This window comes from Tupaia chinensis, unplaced genomic scaffold (assembly GCF_000334495.1).
Source record: "Tupaia chinensis unplaced genomic scaffold, TupChi_1.0 Scaffold143673_1, whole genome shotgun sequence".
Taxonomy (NCBI): Eukaryota; Metazoa; Chordata; class Mammalia; order Scandentia; family Tupaiidae; genus Tupaia; species Tupaia belangeri.
The window spans coordinates 477,619-496,699 of record NW_006203521.1 but is presented as its reverse complement, the minus strand read 5'-3'; the positions used below and the strand labels follow the sequence as shown (position 1 = coordinate 496,699).

Genomic DNA, 19,081 nt, shown 5'->3' with positions numbered 1-19,081 from the left:
GCTGAGTTTAAAGTAAGCCATGGGTGGACAGGACCCACCTGGGAAGTTCTTGCTAGAAGATCATGTTTTCTGCCTCGGTCTTGTCTTTTAAACTGGGAAACAGAAAAGATGTAGGTTCTTTCCTTTGACTAAAATCTGGAATGAAATGTTTTTAAGGGTGATACTGGTACTGGAGGTGAGGCATGTGTGTTGCCTTAGAAATCTGAGTGAGCTTGTGCTATCTCTCCATGTAGAACCAACCCTTGGAGGTATCTGCCACAGAGTTTGGCCTTCTCACCATCATGCAGGGAAGAGCTGAACTGTAATGTCAGCAGCATGGGTCTGTGGTGAACCTGACAGAGAAAGGGAATGAATTAGACCCTCTGCCTCCTTCAACTTCTGTGGGGTTAGGGAGAGAGCCAGACGTTCCCGTGTGCCCTCAGAGTTGCTGGCTTCCAAAGAGTTGAACTGACCCATCACAGAGATTGTGGATTCACCATCTAAGTTCGGGTACTGATGTTAGTTTGGCTTGGAGGAGTGTGCACTCAGTGATGGAGTCTGAGTCTGGAGGATTGTGTCCTGCTGATCCTAACCCCTAAGGTGCTAGTATTAGGGGATGGGGCCTTCTGGGCAGACTCCTTATGAACAAGATGGGTGCTTTCCTACAATAGGCCCAAGGGAACTTTTCACACACACACCCCAATAGGCCCAAGGGAACTTTTCACACACACACACCCTTTTTTTTTTCCTTAGGTTTTTGCCATAGGGTACATGTACTTACTGCAAAGAGACAGAGAGGGAAAGTGAAAAAGTAACCCCCAGTGGGGATGGTCATGCTGCAATTCCTTCTTTATTCTCCTTTCAAGATTTTGGGCATGCATGCACACATACCCATCATACTTTTCAAGCTGTTGGGTCCAAGTTTCAAACTACAGAATCGGCCGTGTGGGGTTCAGCGCCTTCACCACCACACCACCTACTGGCCCAGCTTTTCACCCTTTTTACCGTACGAGGACACAGCAAGAAGTTGCCACCTTGAAGCAGAAAGCAAACCTTTACCAGACACAGAATGTGTTGCACCTCCCAACCTCCAGAATTGTGAGACATGTATTTCTGTGGTTTATAAATCACAGGTATTTTGTTACATCAGCTCAAACAGATAAAACACTGCCAATTCCAAGTAGGACAACTAGTGCCTGTCTGTACCAAGAGAAGGGACAATGAGGCCACCAGCCACCAACTTACACAGTGTACCACCTACCAGGTAGATCAGGGACATCATTACAGAAATCAAAGGTCATGAGATTTTGCCCACACACCAACCCCTGCTCCCTGCTCCCTAACAGATACCCTCTGGGGAGTAGTAGAGAGTATGAGAAGAAATCTGGAACTCTTGAGTGTGTGCTCAAAAAAGATGAAATATCAGAGACATGATTCCACTGATTAGCAAACAAGTATTATTTCTTTTAGCATCCAGTCAGAAGACTTCAAGAAGATTAAATAGTTGAGAAAATTAAGAAGTTAGGTTTTAAAAAAATATCCGAATAGTTGTGGGCATAGATGCAGAACTTCATTAACAACTTATCTCTTTGCCTTACACCAGTTTGTTGCTTGCTTAGTCAAGTCCTGTTTATCCCTTAACTACTTTCTGTCAATTCAAGCTACCATATTCTGAAAAAGAAATACTATCCCCATCTCATTTAATAGTAGTTTCATTAAGTTCTGTTTCTGAGCATTCTTGCTATAAATGTTTTGTTGTGTTTTTGTTTGATTTTTAAAAATTAGGTTTTGCTTACCATTATTTATCCTGATGAAAAATTATCTTTTATTGTATTTAATGTTCTTGGCTATGAAATCTGTATTACTGAGTTATTAAGTTAGGCACTTCTGTTATTTTGTGCATTAATTTCCTAGGGCTGCTATAACAAACTATTGAAAATTGGGTGACTTAAAATGACCAAAAAAAAAATTATTTCAAAGTTCTGGACACTAGAAACCCCAAACCAAGGTGTCAGCAGGACTGTGCTCTCTGAGGGCTCTCGGGGGGACTCCTTCCCTGCCTCTTCTGGCTGCTGGTGTTTGCTTCAGTCCTTAACATTCCTTGGCACATAGATGCATCTTTTCAGTCAGTCACATGGTTGTCTTCTTGTATATCTTCACATCATCTTCCCTCTGTGCATGTCTGTCTTCGTATCAGAAGTTCACTTTTCAGCATAGTCAGCAGCTACTGACCTGCAGAGCTGGAAGTCAATGACTGACCATGGGTTTGGATTCCTGACCCTGTTAACCTGAAACATGCTGGACCCACATGCCATTGCCCAAGACCATGACAAGCTGGAAGGCTGAAGCAAGGGTATCATGGCATGAACAGACACTCTTGAAGGAGCTTCCTCCCTTTCTCATGCAAGGCATGCATGCACATGTACTCGATATCATGAACAAAAAAAATAAAGTTTACATTTTTATGAAGACGCCAGTCACATTGGATTAGGACCCACCAAATGGTCTCATTTTAACTTTAGAGACCCTGTGTCCAAGTACGGTCACATTCTGAGGTATTGGAGTTAGGACTTCAACATGTTTTTTTTGTGGAGGGGGGCATAATTCAATCCATAATACTTTGTGTTTGTATGATCTATTAGAAAATATTTGGAAGTCTTTATTTTTATAGGGAATTTAATTCATTTATATGCTTTTTTTTTTTTTTTTTTTTTTTTTTTTTAGAGAGAGAGATTTTTGCTAAGGAGCATGTGTGCTCGCCAAAGACAAAGACAGGCAGAAAGCGAGAAATCACCCACAAGGAGGGATGGCTGTGCCTCAATCCCTTCTCCTCTATTCTCTCAGGATTTGGGGCACACATGCACATGCGGCTGGGGGGAGTTTTAAGTCACCGGGTCTGGAACTGAAACTGCAGTTGACTATGTGGGATTCCAGTGACATAACTATTATGCCATGTGCTGATCCCCTCATTTATTTGAATTTTAATGTTTTAATCTTACTTTATATCTATTAATGTACTTTACTTTTCCCTTTTCTTCCTTTTCCTTAATTTTGGTAGGTTAATCAACTGGTAACTATGCTCGCCACCATTAAGATGAAACCATTTGAGCACTTTTAATTTTTCGCTTCTTTTGTTCTCCACCCAACAGCCCCACCACGTTCTCCATGCTTACCCTATTTCTGTTGTTTTTCTTTTTCCCTTATGGTAGCATAGCATTCTAATTTCAGGTTAGTTTTCTATCTTTCCTTATAGACCGGTTCTTCTGTATCAAGGACCACTTCTTAATCCTTACACAGCACTTTACAATCACATTAGCATGACAAAAAATTATTTATCTCCACCCAACAGCCCCACCACGTTCTCCATGCTTACCCTATTTCTGTTGTTTTTCTTTTTCCCTTATGGTAGCATAGCATTCTAATTTCAGGTTAGTTTTCTATCTTTCCTTATAGACCGGTTCTTCTGTATCAAGGACCACTTCTTAATCCTTACACAGCACTTTACAATCACATTAGCATGACAAAAAATTATTTAGATTTAAGTATGAATTGTATTTAATTTAGAGTTTGCCACTGTATGTCTGTGTATTTTCCATGCCACTGTATGTCTGAAAAAACATCTGTCTTTTCTTTCATATATAATGATAACTTGGCTCAGAATAGGAATCTTGATTTGTGGTCTTTGTCTCCAAAAGCCTATAAATGTTGTTTTACTGCATCTAGCATCAATTATTACAGATGAGAAAGTTGAAGTTGGTCTTATTATCTTTTCATTTAGACAACCACATCTCTTTCTGAAAGCTTATAAAATTTTCTTTTTATCTTTGGAGTTTAGAAATTTCACTATGATGTGGTCAGATTTAGCTTTTTTTCTTTTCTTTCTTTCCTTTTTTTTCCCCCTAAATATTTCATGGCACTTCAGAGCCTTTTCAACCAATAAACTTTCAGGAAAATATTTTTCTTCTTTCAGGTTACAGCTTCTCTATCTGTCCTTTTATTCTGCCTGGAATGTTTATGATTCTCATTTTAGGACTTTTGGATATACCTTCCATGACTCATCCTTTTACTCCAACCCCACTCCCTTTTCTGAAAATAATTTTTTGTAGATATGCAAGATGGTGTCTTCTTAAATGTTCACATCACTAATTTTTCTTTTGGTGTTGGTCATATTCTTTTTCTTGAAATTTTTAGAAACTATTTCAATGTAATTGATTTTTCTCTCACCTTCTCTCTCTTTCAGTTCTTCTTCTTCTCCTCCTCCTTCTTCTTCTCCTTCTTCTTCTCCTTCTTCTTCTCCTTCTCCTCCTTCTCCTTTGCCTCCTTTTCCTTCTCCTTTTCCTTTTTTTCTTTATGCCAGAGGGCACATGCTCATAGAGAGAGAGAGAAAGCATTCCTAATGCAGCTTCATTTCTCTACAATTACTTTTCCTTCATTTCTCCTTTCTATCAGGATTATGGGCATGCACACATGCCCAGCATCTTGTTCAAGCACTAGACTGGGATCTGAACTGTGGTTGACCATGTGGGATCCTGCTGCCAATGGCATCTAACTGTTGTTCACAGGGTCAATCCTAAACTTTTTTTGAGAGAGATTTTTGCTGCAGGGCAAGTACCCTCACCAGAGAGAGAGAGAGAAACAGAGAGACAGAAAATCACCACCACCACCTCTAAGAGGGATGGCCACACCCCAATCCCTTGTCCTCCATTTTCCTCTTGAGATTTTGGGCACGCGCGCACACGTGCTCGATGTGAATTTCACACCTCTAGTCAGGACTTAAACTGAGATTGGCCATAATCCAGCAACATAACCATTACGCCATCTGCTGGTCCCCCTAATTGTTCATATTAACCCTAGGTTTTCAGTTGGTTCTTTTGTATTTTTCAATAGAGTATTATATCACTTGCAAGTAATGTCAGTTCTATCCCTTTCTTATAAATAAAACTCCTGTTTCCTTTTCTTATGTTATTAATTCCACAGGGACTTTCAGTGTAATGTTGCATAATACCAGTGATCTTTCTAGTCTTTTTCTTTCTTTTTAAAATTTATTCCTGAATGTAGAATCTTTTCCTGTTCAGTGTTGTGGGGTCAACTTAGGAAACCAAAACTGAGTGTCATGGCATAGGCTTTATTCAGTGACCTAGGAATGGAGAAGTGGGAGCTGAGCTCACAAATCGACTTCTCCCCTTTTTCTCTATTAATGAACTTTACCAAGAAATTGAGGTATCTAATTTAATTGTATCTCACCATTAAACATAATATTTGCTATTAGTGTTTGCGAAATGTTCCTATCAAGGTAAGGAGGTTCTATGTAACTCTGCCTTAAAGGTTTTGATAAATAATAGATGTTACATTTTATCAAATCTCTTTACTATATGCAGCAGGATGAGCATATAGTTCTTCTCATTAAAACAATGAGTTACATCAATACATTTTCTAATTTTTAGCCATCCCAGAAAAATAACAATTGCTCAAAGCATATTTATTTTTTTAACATATATCACATTTAACTTTCTGACATTAATTAGGATTTTTTTTTGAGACGTTTTTTACTATAGGGTGCGTGCGCTCGCCAGACAGACAGAGAGAGACAGAGAGACAGAAAGCAAGAAATCACCCCCCAGGGGGGATGGCCACGCTGCAATCCCTTCTCCTCCATTCTCCTCTTGGGATCTTGGGCACGCATGCACACATGCCCAGCGTGAGTTTTAAGCCACTGGGTTCGGGACATGAACCGTGGTCGACTACGTGAGAGTCCAGCGACATAGCCATTACACTAACTGCTGGTCCCCCATTAATTAGGATTTTTAAATCTATATTTTATGTGATAAGATGCAGTGCCCCTCTACCCACATAACACACTCATCTTGTTTTAGTGTCACAGTTATGTAAACTTCTTCTATTATGCCTTTAAACATACTTTAAATAAAATAAAAATATAAGAGGAGGGGTCAGCGGTTGGCATGGTGGTAAGGTGCTGGACTCCCACATGGTTGACTGCATTTCAAGTCCTGGACCTGGCGGCTTGTTTTCTCTCTCTCTCTCTCTCTCTCTGTCTTGCTCTCTCTGTCTCTCTCTCACTCTGTCCCTCTCTGGTCAAGTTAAAATAAATAAATAAAGTTAATAAAATTATTCTTAAAAAATAGAATTTAAGAGGATAAAGTTGTAAGAGCTTAATGAGCCTCTGGAAGGCTAAATCTACAAAGTTAAGTGAAAAGTAATGATAATAAAAGGCATACATTTCCTCTACTCTTCTCGCTTTCTTAAAACAGAATCTTTAAACACATCAGTCTATTTTAAGATATCAGTTACTCAAGGCTTCAAAGTTGCTGAACTGAGAATGAAGAATTGTTATTCTGTAAGTGTCAAAACTTAAGATTTACAAAGTACTTACAAATTTATGTAGCTTATAAAGTCAAATAGTGCTAAAAATGGAATAATGAAAAAATAGCAATCACCATCCTTGCCTTCCCACCTTCCTATTGCATCCACTTGATGTTTCTTCTGTTATTTATTACACATATTTCCAAATAATAAGTGTGTAGCGCTCTTTTTTGATTCATTTACTTCTGTATTATCTATTATGCTCCTATTATTGCAAATGAGGATTTAAATTTCTAACACTTCCTACTCTTCTTATTCTCTTAAAATACTTGTATCATAATTTTTTAGTTAAATCCATAGTCATTTTTATATTCAGTAAATCTTGCCCACTGTTTTGCTGAATGGTGTACTCTAATTACATTTTCTTTCTTGCAAGGTAGTTTGGTTTTCTTTTAGTTATTCATTGCCTCATTTTTTTATTTACTTAGTTTTTCCTGAGCCAGTTGCTATCTTCTAATATCTCAAGGATTCTGTACCATGCCTTGCAGCACAATTTTCCACAGTCCAACCTGTTGGATAATCTTCCCTTTCTATGTTCCTTTTATAAACCCACGGTTATGGTTTCCTGGCCTGCAGCTCAGCTCTCATCCTGGGAATCCCCTTATTATTTTACTGTGCTAGGTGCTCTGTTTTACAGTTCCATGTTTAGTCCCTTTCTTTCTTTCTTTCTTTCTTTCTTTCTTTCTTTCTTTCTTTCTTTCTTTTCCTTTTCTTTTTTTTTTTTTTTTTTATGACAAGGCTTCACAGTGTCATGATCCTTCTGCTTCAGCCTCTCAAGTAAGCTAAGACCATAGCTACCACTACATCAAGATCATTCAGACAGGGTGCTATATTGTCCAGGTCAACTTGAGTTTACAATCCTCAGCCTCCTGAGTTGCTGGGATTATAAGTGTGTGCCTCTGCATTCGGCCTTTAGGTTGAACTAGGAATCAAAGCCACATGGTCCTAGCTCATGGAGCACAATGTTTTAGCAGCCCATACCACCATGACTGGGCCTAGTCCCTCTTTTTGATGGAGCACATACATAAGCAGATTCCTCACAAACGACACTTGAGAAGGCAATGTTACGAGAATTTACATGTCTAGAAATATCTTTATTGTATCCTCACATTTTATTTATCAGGAGATGTTAGTCTAAGTGAAAGTTAACTTTATAGATGTTCCATTTTCTTCTAGCTTTCGATGTTACTACTGATATGTCACCATCATTATTTTCTCATTCCCGGTGCTATGTGTGATTATTATTTCTCCCTGAATACTTTTGGGATTTTCTTGTTGTCCTTGATAAGAATAAGTAATATTGAGAATAACAACTATGCACCCAGAAACTTCACACTTTGTAAGATATTTAGACATTTAATCTTCAAACATCCCATGAGGTTATTAATACTATAATTATTCCCATATTACTGAAGTTCAAACCATAGTGCAAAAAGTTAGCTTATTTTCCTAAGGATGCACAGTTAGTAAATGATGTACCCAGGATTTATATCCAGTCTGTCTGACTATACAGACTATGGTTTCAAACATAATTTTTAGCGTCTCCAAGAAGGCTGAAGAAACAAATGGCACTTCCCAGTAATGCAGCATTTCAAACACTACATCCAAATGGTAGATATTAACACCATGTAGGGAGTTTATATTCTTGACCTATGCACAAAATAAGCACTAATTATGAAGCAGTTTCTGTACTACTAGGGGTTGAATTTTTTTTTCTAATGCAAATTAGACATCAGTGTTTTTTACTGTCAGCAGTCTGGCTACTTATAAAAGAAGAACAGGTATAACTTTCAACCTGGTCTAGAACCACTTGCAGACACAGAGAGTAATTTGTGATCAGCAAGGCTGATGCAGTTTCACTCTCTATTTTTTAAGTTTATTTATTTCTTCAATAAGTGAGACAGAGAAAGATAGAGACAGCACTCCCAACAGAGACTCAACACTGTGAGACCACCCCTAGCCTTCAGGGAAATCTGGGTCATATGCAAGCATATGCCTGGCACATTCCAGGTCACTGAACTCGAATCAGGAACTTCCCATGTGGGACTGCCTTGCAGAGTGTGATGTTTTCCCTATGCCCTGTGTGACCCTCTGCTCTTACCAGCAAGCACTCCTCTTAGTGAAACCTTAGGGGAGCCTTGTACCCAGTTTCTAGAAGATGTCTATGCCCATTTTTTCTGTACTTACTGCAGTCATAGTGACTTTCCTCTTACCTCCTAACCACTGCTGTAGATATTAATTATTGGCATATGATTAATACATGCCATGTGACATTCTTTGTGGTATTTTCACATATTTACATTTTCCCAGGAAGTCAATAGGCAGAACTGTCTCACACATTGCTATGGTTTAAATATGTCCCCAGAAATTCATGGTGTAGGGCCTTGATTGTTCTGTTTTATAAAGGTATTAAGTGAAAATAATAATAATAATCCTTCATGGTTTCCCAGGGTTCCTAGTGGGCAGCGATTTGTTCATTGTAATTATATCATGGAAGCAAGAGTCTTATGACTTTTTATTTTTCTTTGCTATAGGGCACATGTGCTCACTAGAGAGAGACAGAGAAAGTATTCCCCAGGGGGAATGATCATGCTGCAATCCCTTTTTCTCCATTCTCCTCTTTTTTTTTTTTTGTAGACCACAGATTAGTTTATTTTTAACACCCATCATGCCATGAATTCATAGAGAATAGGTTCCAGTAGCTCAGGCTCCTTTCCATTGGTTCTCACAAAGTGTGCTTCTCTGGGTGGAACAGGCTGGCGCTTTAGTTGAACCCAGGTACCTTTCTCTTTGGCTTCTTTCTTTTTCTGGTCATTTTCCTTCACACGTTTTAGGAATCTATCCTCTGCTCTTAGAATGTTTAATATGCTCAATACGCACATTGATTCTCTTGGCAAGAATCTTGCTCTTAACTTGTTTGTTCACAACAATGCCAACAGCATGCTGGGTAACATTGTAGACTCTTCCAGTTTTGCCATGGTAACATTTGTGGGGCATTCCTTTTTGAACAGTACCCCTTCCCTTAAGGGCTACAATATCACCTTTCTTGTAGATTCACATATATGTTGCCAAAGGAACCACTCCATGTTTTCTAAAAGGCCTAGAGAGCATATATCAGGTGCCTCTCCTCTTTACCTTTGTGTTCGTCATTTTGGTTCATTACTGGAAGATCTCCATTCTCCTCTTGAGATTTTGGGCATGCATGCACATATGCCCAGTATGTTTTTCAAGCCAATGGGTTTAGTATTTGAATTGTGCAGTCTACTATGTGAGATCCAGCTGCCTTAACCACAATGCCACTGGCTGGTCCTCTCATGATTAGGTTCATAATGCCTCATGAGATTCACTGACTTCTAGCTCTTATAAGAAGGGGTTTGTTCTCACGAGAGTTGGTTGCTATAAAAGAAGGATTAGTCAGGCCATTTCTCTGTCTAAATGTGCCAGTTGTCCTCTGTGCTTCTATCAGTCTAGGACTTTGGACTTTCTGCCACAGAGTCATTAGTTTGCAAATAAACATCTATATTCTTTATAAAATCACCCAGGCTTGGGTATTTCTGATAGCAACACAATAACAGACTACATCTTCTAATATTTCATGATAACAATGAGATTTTGAATATATTAATATGTATACACACACATAGTGTTAATGTACATACTCTTAAAAAACCTTTTTACAGCCTTTTGGCTGGAACTGCCATCTTCCAGTAATGAACCAAAATGACAAACACAAAGGGAAAGAAGAGAGGCACCCAATGTATGTTCTTTGGGCCTTTTAGAAAACATGGAGTGGTTCTTTTGGCAACATACATACAAATCTACAAGAAAGATGATATTGTAGACATCAAGGGAATGGGTACTGTTCAAAAAGGAATGCCCGGGAACCAGCAGTTAGCATAATGGCTATGTCGCTGGACTCCCACGTAGTTGACCGCGGTTCATGTCCCGGACCCGGTGGCTTAAAACTCACGTCGGGCGCCTGTGCGTGCGTGCCCAAGATCCCGAGAGGAGAATGGAGGAGAAGGGATTGCGGTGTGACCATCCCCCCTGGGGGGTGATTTCTCGCTTTCTGTCTCTATGTCTCTCTCTGTCTGTCTGGCGAGCGCACGCGCCCTACAGTGAAAATCTCTCAAAAAAAAAAAAAAGAATGCCCCACAAATGTTACCATGACAAAACTGGAACAGTCTACAGTGTTACCCAGCATGCTGTTGGCATTGTTGTAAAGAAACAAGTCAAGGGCAAGATTCTTGCCAAGAGAATTAATGTGCACATTGAGCATATTAAGCATTCTAAGAGCAGAAACAGCTTCCTAAACCGTGTGAAGGAAAATGACCAGAAAAGGAAGGAAGCCAAAGAGAAAGGTACCTGGGTTCAACTAAAGCACCAGCCTGCTCCACCCAGAGAAGCACACTTTGTGAGAACCAATGGAAAGGAGCCTGAGCTGCTGGAACCTATTCTCTATGAATTCATGGCATGATGGGTGTTAAAAATAAACTAATCTATGGTTTTAAAAATTTTTTTTACGATGAAAGTAATATATCTCCATGTTAAAAATAAGGATAAAAAATGTAAAAGTGTGGAAAATGAAAGTTAAATTTTCACAATTTTTCTGAGTTCTGCAACCCATTCCTTTCATCTCTTATCTTCTCACTGTCTACTCCCAGTCTATAGGAGCCATAATTACTTACAGGTCTTTTCAGATATTTTCTTATATTATCTATAGGTTGGTAGATAGTTGAGAACCAGCAGTTAGCGTAATGGCTATGTCGCTGGACTCCCACGTAGTCAACCGCGGTTCGCGTTCCAGACCCGGTGGCTTAGAACTCACGCCGGGTGCGTGTGCGTGCGTGCCCAAGATCCCGAGAGGAGAGTGGAGGAGAAGGGATTGCGGTGTGACCATCCCCCCTGGGGGGTGATTTCTCACTTTCTGTCTCTATGTCTCTCTCTCTCTGTCTGGTGAGTGCACGCGCCCTATAGTGAAAACCTCTCCAAAAAAGAAAAAAGTTAAAGATAGATATAAAATATGTATATGTTTATATTAAATACAATATATAAAAATATGAGAAATATATTTTAGCATAAGTAGGATTATGTTATACATGCAGTTTCAGAAACTTGTTCATATTCTTAACATGTTTTTGTAGCAGAAATCCTTTTTAACAGCTGCATAGAATTCCAATGTATGACTGAATCAGTTTTATTAACTAGTGATCCAGTGATGGACTTTTACTTTTTCTGGGGGGGGGAGGTTTTTCGCTATAGGGCGCGTGCGCTCGCCAGACAGACAGAGAGAGAGAGAGACAGAGACAGAAAGTGAGAAATCACCCCCCAGGGGGGATGGTCACGCCACAATCCCTTCTCCTCCATTTTCCTCTAGGGATCTTGGGCACGTACACACACGCGCCCGGTGTGAGTTTTGAGCCACCAGGTCTGGGACGCGAACTGCGGTTGACCATGTGGGAGTTCAGCGACATAGCCATTACGCTAACTGCTGATTCCCTGGACTTTTACTTTTTGTCCGGGTTTTTGTTTTAGCTATTACAGCAATGTTATATTGAGCATCCTTGTAAAAACATCTTTAATCATTTATCCAATATATTCATAAATAAATTTATTGAAGTGGAATTGCTGGGTTAATAAATATATGCATTTAACAATTTGATAAATACAGCCATGTTTACTTCTATGAAAGTTATGCCAAGTTATACTCCTAAAAACAGTGTCTGAAAGAGCTGTTTTTCCCTTATCTAACTCTATGTCATATTGCTAGCTAATGTTTTCTCATCTAGTTTGGAGAAAAATGTTATCTGTTTGTCACTTTAATCTCTCTAACAAGAATTGAAATTGGGCATATATTCAGATATTTATTGACTATTGATCTCATTAATCAATTAACTGGCTTTGCATTTTTTCTTTATTTATTAATTTTTATTTTTAAAAAAATATGCAACGCTTCATGAATTTGTGTGTCATCCTCGCGCAGGGGCCATGCTAATCTTCTCGGTATCGTTCCAATTTTAGTATATGTGCTGCCCAAGCGAGCACACTTTGCGTATTTTCAACCATTTTTTAACAGATAGTCCATTGGTTGGTTTATATGATTTTGGTTGTTTTGTTTGATTTGTAAAAGGTTTGTGTTTTGTTTTTTTTTTTTAAGCGTGTTTCTGAAATTAGTCCATTGCTTATTACATGAGCTACCGATATTTTCTTTGGTTTATTGTCTTTTAACCCAGTTTCTTGTTTCCCTTTTAACTTTGTTGCTGTGTGTGTGTGTGTGTGTGTGTGTGTGTGCATGCGCATGTATGTGGTAGGTGGAAATGTGTATAAATTTAAGCAGGTGGGGGGCCAACAGATGGTGTAGTGGTAGGTTTCTGAACTCCCACATGGCTGACCATGGTTTGAGTTCCAGACCTGGTAGCTTGGAAATGATACCAAATGTAGTGTATTTATGCTGGAAAAATTCATTTCACAAGTGAAGATGTACAGTAGTTGAATGTATAAAAAATAAAATGTTAAAAAAGAGAGAAAATTATACCGGGCATGTGTGTGTGTGTGTGCATGCCCAAGATCTCAGCTGAGAGGAGAATGGACAAGGGATTGCAGCATGGTCATCTCCTTGGGGATTGATTTCTCATTTCCCTCTCACTGTCTCTGTCTCTCTGGTGAGTGCATGTGCCCTATGGCAAAAACCGCTAAAATAAATCAATAAAAATACATTAATTAAAGCAACTGAAAAAGGTAGATGGAGGAACCAGCAGGTGGTATAGTGGTTAAGGTGCTGGACTCCCACATGGCCAATGCCAGTTCAAGTCCTGGACCTGGTGGCTTAAAAATCATGCCAGGTGCATGTGCATGCATGCCCCAAATCCCAGGAGTAGAATGGAGAAGAACCAATGAGGGCTGGCCACCCCTCAGCCTTAGGGGTGATTTTTCATTTTCCCTCTCACTATCTCTCTCCAGCGAGTGCAGGCACCCTGTAGCAAAAATCTAAGGAAAAAAAAGTAGATGGATTATTTAAAATCCTTAAACACACTGGAATAAAGAAGATAAAGGAACGGAAAAAGAAACAAACGAGAGCTGTCTGAGCTCAGTTCACATTTTCTCCTTGCACAAGTCATACACCTGATGGAGCAGCCAGGGAGCAACCACTATCTAAACCTGGGACTTTTCATTTGCATAGTTTTTAGTGAAAAAGAAGATAATAAAAGTAAAGCTTTAGAAAATACAGTGCTTGATAAAAGATATCTTCTCCTTAAAAAAATTATGGGACACCAAAATTAGATAACAAATTAATATGCAACTTGTCCATGCCAATTCTTCTAGCCAGTTTAATTCTCATCAGCCACTATAATTTATTAACAGTGAGGTGAGAAAAGACATGAATCAGCTTAATGTGATATAAGTAGGGCATTACCATAGCAACAAGATGCAGTCTGTTTTCTACTATTTATGTATGGTTTATTTTCTCCAGAGCCTCTGAGTTATTGCTTGAAACAAACGGAATGAGAAACATCTTGTTCTGAACACCCCCACCCCGCCCCTCAGTGTATGTGTGTATATAAAACTTTTTTTCATGAAAGAAAAACAAATGCACTTAATTTTTAAAAATTATGTTTATAGCAAAAAGGCTAACTACATAGTATCCAGTCCACTCTGATTTTGCAAAACTCAAATGTTTTTGTTTTTTTATTTCCACCCCCCGAGACACGTGATTCTTCACTGAAACCTCTGGGAAAAGACCCAAAACACATGCTGGAAGGAAACCTAAGGCTAATATTGCTTCTCAAAGGAAACATTCATGTTCTCTACTCAGACTTCATAACTGGCTGGAACCAACTCCCCACTAAAAAGGAAGGAGCAGCCTAAGCCTGGTAACAATTAAAAACATTTAAAAAAATTTATTTTAGTTGATTTCAAATATTCAGAAGAGAAACCCAGTGCAGGCAAGAAACCTGAGCCTGAGTTTTTTACCCTCTCTCTGATAGTGGAGGGCACTACCGATACTTAAGGAATCCCACCTGACAGTTAGCAGCCTCAGCCCTTGTCTGAACACCCTGCATGGAATAAACATTCTTTGAAAGAGCCCCATAATTTCCCAAATTCTCCACTTTCCTTTGAGGTATAACATTTAGCGTTTTAAAATCAAAGATGGACATGGTCATCTCCGGGTCACAGAAAACATCAAGGCTGGGCCAGCAGGTAGTGTCGTGGTTAAGGTGCTAGACACTCCCACATGGCTGACCACAGTTCAAGTCCTGGACCTGGTGGCTTGCTTTCTCACTTTCCTTCTCTCTGTGTGTCTGTCTTTCTCTGGTCAAATTAAAATAAATGAATAAATGAATAAATGGATAAACAAATAAATAAAATTAAATAAATACTTCTTAAAGAAAAGGAAAGATCAGGGCTTCAGTTGTACAGAAAAGGAAACAGTAGCAAAGTCTTCTGTCAACCTCTTTCCTCATTCCAATTCCAAATTCCAGTCATAATTGTTCTCAGACTTTAAAAGGACAGGAAGAAACACAAAACAAAGGGGAAAATTTAACTCAGTGCCTTTACTCTGTACTAAATATGAATAAGTAATTGTTTATTTGAACCTTTAAGTCATCCTGATCAGTTCCTCATGGTGCCCCATTGACCTCCTAGTACATAGTTGGGGACTGGAGCTGAAGATGCCAGAAATGACCAGAAGCACTCACTTCCCAGGACAATGGCTCCCAGGCCTCAGATTCTAGCATGCTTACCTCCAGGATCCCAAGAGCCCACATACTTCTCCACTACCCAAGTGAAGGGAAGACATAGAATGGAAGATGTCATATAGTAGATGAGTTCACACAGCTCTATGTCACCTAGCCTTCAGAGTCTATGAGACCCAGATATCACCCTAAGATTCCACCATCATTTACAGCCTCTGAAATTAATCAATAAAGACAGTATCTAATTCAATCCACATTGGAATCTTTCTTTCAATCATTTTCCTTCAAGGGTTGCAGGACTTTATTTGTATTGAGTAAGTGGAGAGTATCCTTTTTTATATATATATATATATACACACACACACACACACACACACACACACACAGGTATATATGTATATATACATGTATATACGTATATATGTGTGTGTATATATACATGTGAGTGTATATATATATGTGTGTGTGTGTGTGTGTATATACACATACACCCATAACCAAGATATGTAACTTTCCAGTACTTCAGAAGATTTCCTTGTGCCCCTTTCCAGTCCATATCCCTCCAAAAGTACATACTATTCTGACTTAATATCGATTAGTTTTGTTAGTTCTCATATTAAGTATAAATGAGATTATATAGTATAAACTTTTTATCTGTCTGCTTCTTTTAAAAAAACATTTTGTATGGGACATGCGTGTTTGCCGGAGAGAGTCAAAGAGAGAGGAGTAAAATGAGAAAGCACCCGCTGAGGGGATGATCACACTGCACTCTCTTCTCCTCCATTTCTCCCTCCTTTTGTGACCTTGGGCACCCCAGCACACACACCTGGCATGTTTTTCAAGCTGCTAGGTCCAGGACTCAAACAAACCGTCCAGTTGGCTATGTGGGATCTACAATTGCTGCTTACACCACCATGCCACCAGCTGGCCCTGCATCCGACTTCTCTTTTGTTCAGCATAGAATCCATGAATAACATCCATGAATGATGTTTTGGGAGTATTTCATTTATCTTTAGCTGTGTGGTACTCCATATATATTCAACATTATATTTATTTACATTTATATTTATTCATTCTCCCATTAATGAACATTTGAGGGTTTCTAATTTGAGGTTCTTGAATATTCTTGTATGTATCTTTTAGTGAGTATGTGCAATATATAGAGTTGAATAACTGAATCATAAGGAAGGGTTAGGTTTAGTAATTGCCATAAAAATTTCCAGAATGGGTAAACCAATTTACACTTCCAGTACATCCTTACAAGTGCTTGGTATGGTTAGTCTTTTTCATTTTAGCCGTTCTGGTGGGTGAGTAACAATATTTCATTGTGGCTTTACTTTGCACTTCCCCAATATGTTGAGCACTTTTTCTTTGTTGGAGAGGTTTTTGCCATAGGGTGCATGCGCTCGCCAAAAAGACAGAGAGAGACAGAGAGACAGAGAGACAGAAAGCGAGAAATCCCCTCCCACGGAGGATGGTCACGCCACAATCCCTTCTCCTCCATTCTCCTCTCGGGATCTTGGGCATGCACACACACGCACCCAGTGTGAGTTTAAGCTTCCAGGTCTGGGACTCGAACCATGGTCGACTACATGGGAGTCCAGTGATATAGCCATTACGCTAACTGCCGGTCCCAAGCACTTTTTCTAAGTGCAAAGCCCAGGCACCTATGAAGTCTGTACTTGCTCAGCAAGCATCCCCTCCTCACAAGGAAATGAAACACTAAATAAATTAAAAGTACAATGACAGATCAAGAGAGCATAGAATAAAGAGAAAGCATGTATCCTGCTTTCAAATTAAGGAGGCCTGCATTTTAATTTTGCCCTTGCCCCCTTCTCCCCCAAATTTATGTGCCTGGATTCCACCCTCCACCTGCTGAATCCAGATCTTCTGGGTTAGGTTTGGGATTCCACATGTTTATCAAAGTGATAAATGATTGTTATGCTTATTCTTCATACTCTTTTTGGTCAACATATAAATATGTTCAGATTTTACAGAGCTCAAAGAACAAACAAGCAAATCAAAAAAACAAAATCTTTGATACCAACTCTTTCTTTTTTTTAAAGGAATTATTTTATTTAACTTTATTTATTTTATTTTGACCAGAGAGGGACTGAGTGAGAGAAAGAGAGAGGAGAGAGAAAAAGCAACCTGCCAGCTCCAGGACTCAAACCACAGTTAGTCATTATGGGAGTCTAGTGCCCTTAACCACCACACCACCTGCTGGCCTCTTTCTGGGGCAGTAGTTAGCATAATGGCTATGTCACTGGACTCCCACGTAGTCAACCATGGTTTGCGTCCCGGACCCGGTGGCTTAGAACTCATGCCAGGCGCATGTGCGTGCGCGCCCAAGATCCTGAGAGGAGAATGGAGGAGAAGGGATTGTGGCGTGACCATCCCCCCTGGGGGGTAATTTCTCGCTTTCTGTCTCTATGTCTCTCTCTGTCTGTCTGGGGAGCACACGCGCCCTATAGCGAAAACCTCTCCAAAAAAAAAAAAATACTACCTCTTTCTGAGGGCCTTCACTACAGACTTGAAGGAGTTTTCTCTATGCACTGTCATCAACCCAGTGTAAACTGATTTTAGTTGCTCCCATTCCATAGAAACTGCTCTTGCCAAGGTCAACAAGTATGTTTTATCCCCTAAAACCCTCAAATATTTGTTTGGCACTTGTAATTGAAACTTTAAGATATTTGCCCATCTCATAATATATCTCTAACTGCCCTCATTTTGAGTCAAGATGAACATTTAGTAACCCAGTTCATAGTTTGGGATCTTTCCCTCTGACGATAGGTGTTTGGACCAGGGGTGTTCACCTGAATCTATTTAAGAGAAAGCAGTTCCTCTTTTCCCTCTCTCTTTATGTCTTCTTTTCTCTCTTCCTCTCTGTACCTTCTCCCTCTGCCATTCTCTGCTCTCTTTTCTTCTCTTCATCTCTCTTTTCCTTCCTCTTTTTTCCTTTCATCTTTCCTATCCTCTCCTAGGAATTGAGATTCTGGTTTAGTCTGGGAAAATCTTCTAACCAGAAAACCAATACCCTCAGAGCCATAGGAGGCTGTCTTGCAGTTTCTGTATGAGCCAGACACGAACAGGTTGGTGCAGCAGATGTGCAAAGAGCTCCGTGGGTGCTATGAGCTTTAAGCTCCTGCTTGCAGTCCTCGCTCTTGGGTTCAGGAGATACTCCTGCACCTTTATGATGCATCCTCTCCTTTTTCTTAAAAATCAAGTTAGTTTCTGTTACTTATAATCAAAGAGCCCTAATTAGTACTATCCTTATTTTTCTCAGTATTTTGGAAGGGTCAGCTCCTTTGAGTGTCCCTTCCTTCTTGACCACTTTCTTCTCCTTACTGAGATCACGTCATCTTCCTCGATGTCCTACAGTTGCAGTCACATCTTCAGAGTCTCCTGTGCTGGATTCTCTTCCTCTACTTCTCCCTTAAGTGTGCTGATCCTTGATTCTGTCTTCTTTTCTTTTTCTTCTCTCTCTCTTTTTTTCCTTTTAGTTTTGTTATAGGGCACATCCGCTCATCAGTGAACAAAAAAGAGTGAGAGAGAGAGAGAAAGTGAGAAATCACCCCCTAGGGGAGATGGCCATGCTGTGATCCGTTCTCCTCCTTTTTGTAAAAAAATATTTTATTTAACTTTATTTATTTTTAATTTAACCAGAGAGGGAAAGCAAGGGAGAGAGGGAAAGGGAGAGGGAGGGAGGGAAAGAAGGGAAGGGGAGGGGAGAGAGAGAAAGAGAGAGAGAAAGAGAACAAAACAAGCTGCCAGGTCTGAGACTCAAACCACAGTTGGCCATATGGGAGTCCAGTGCCCCTTAACCACTATACCACCTGCTGGCCCCCCTTCTCCTCCTTTTTCTCGCAGGATTTTGATTATGTATGCTAAGCACATTACACGGGCTCAGTGTGTATTTCAAGCCATTGGGACTGGAACTCAAACTGCTCTCTAAGCCATGTGAGATCCAGCCACCTTATCCTACCATCACTGGCTTTTCTTTTTTTTTTTTTTTTTTTTTTTTTTTT

The 19,081-nt window shown here is 39.6% G+C and overlaps 1 non-coding gene and 1 pseudogene across 1 annotated transcript; both read right to left on the bottom strand.

Moving 5' to 3' along the window:
- Positions 1 to 18,255, bottom strand: part of LOC102479698 (nuclease-sensitive element-binding protein 1 pseudogene) — a 28,542-nt pseudogene extending 10,287 nt beyond the window's left edge.
- Positions 12,299 to 12,405, bottom strand: LOC114005367 (U6 spliceosomal RNA). The gene has a single exon (XR_003547227.1). It is a non-coding gene; the product is annotated as a U6 spliceosomal RNA (small nuclear RNA).
- Positions 18,256 to 19,081: the final 826 nt, after the last annotated feature.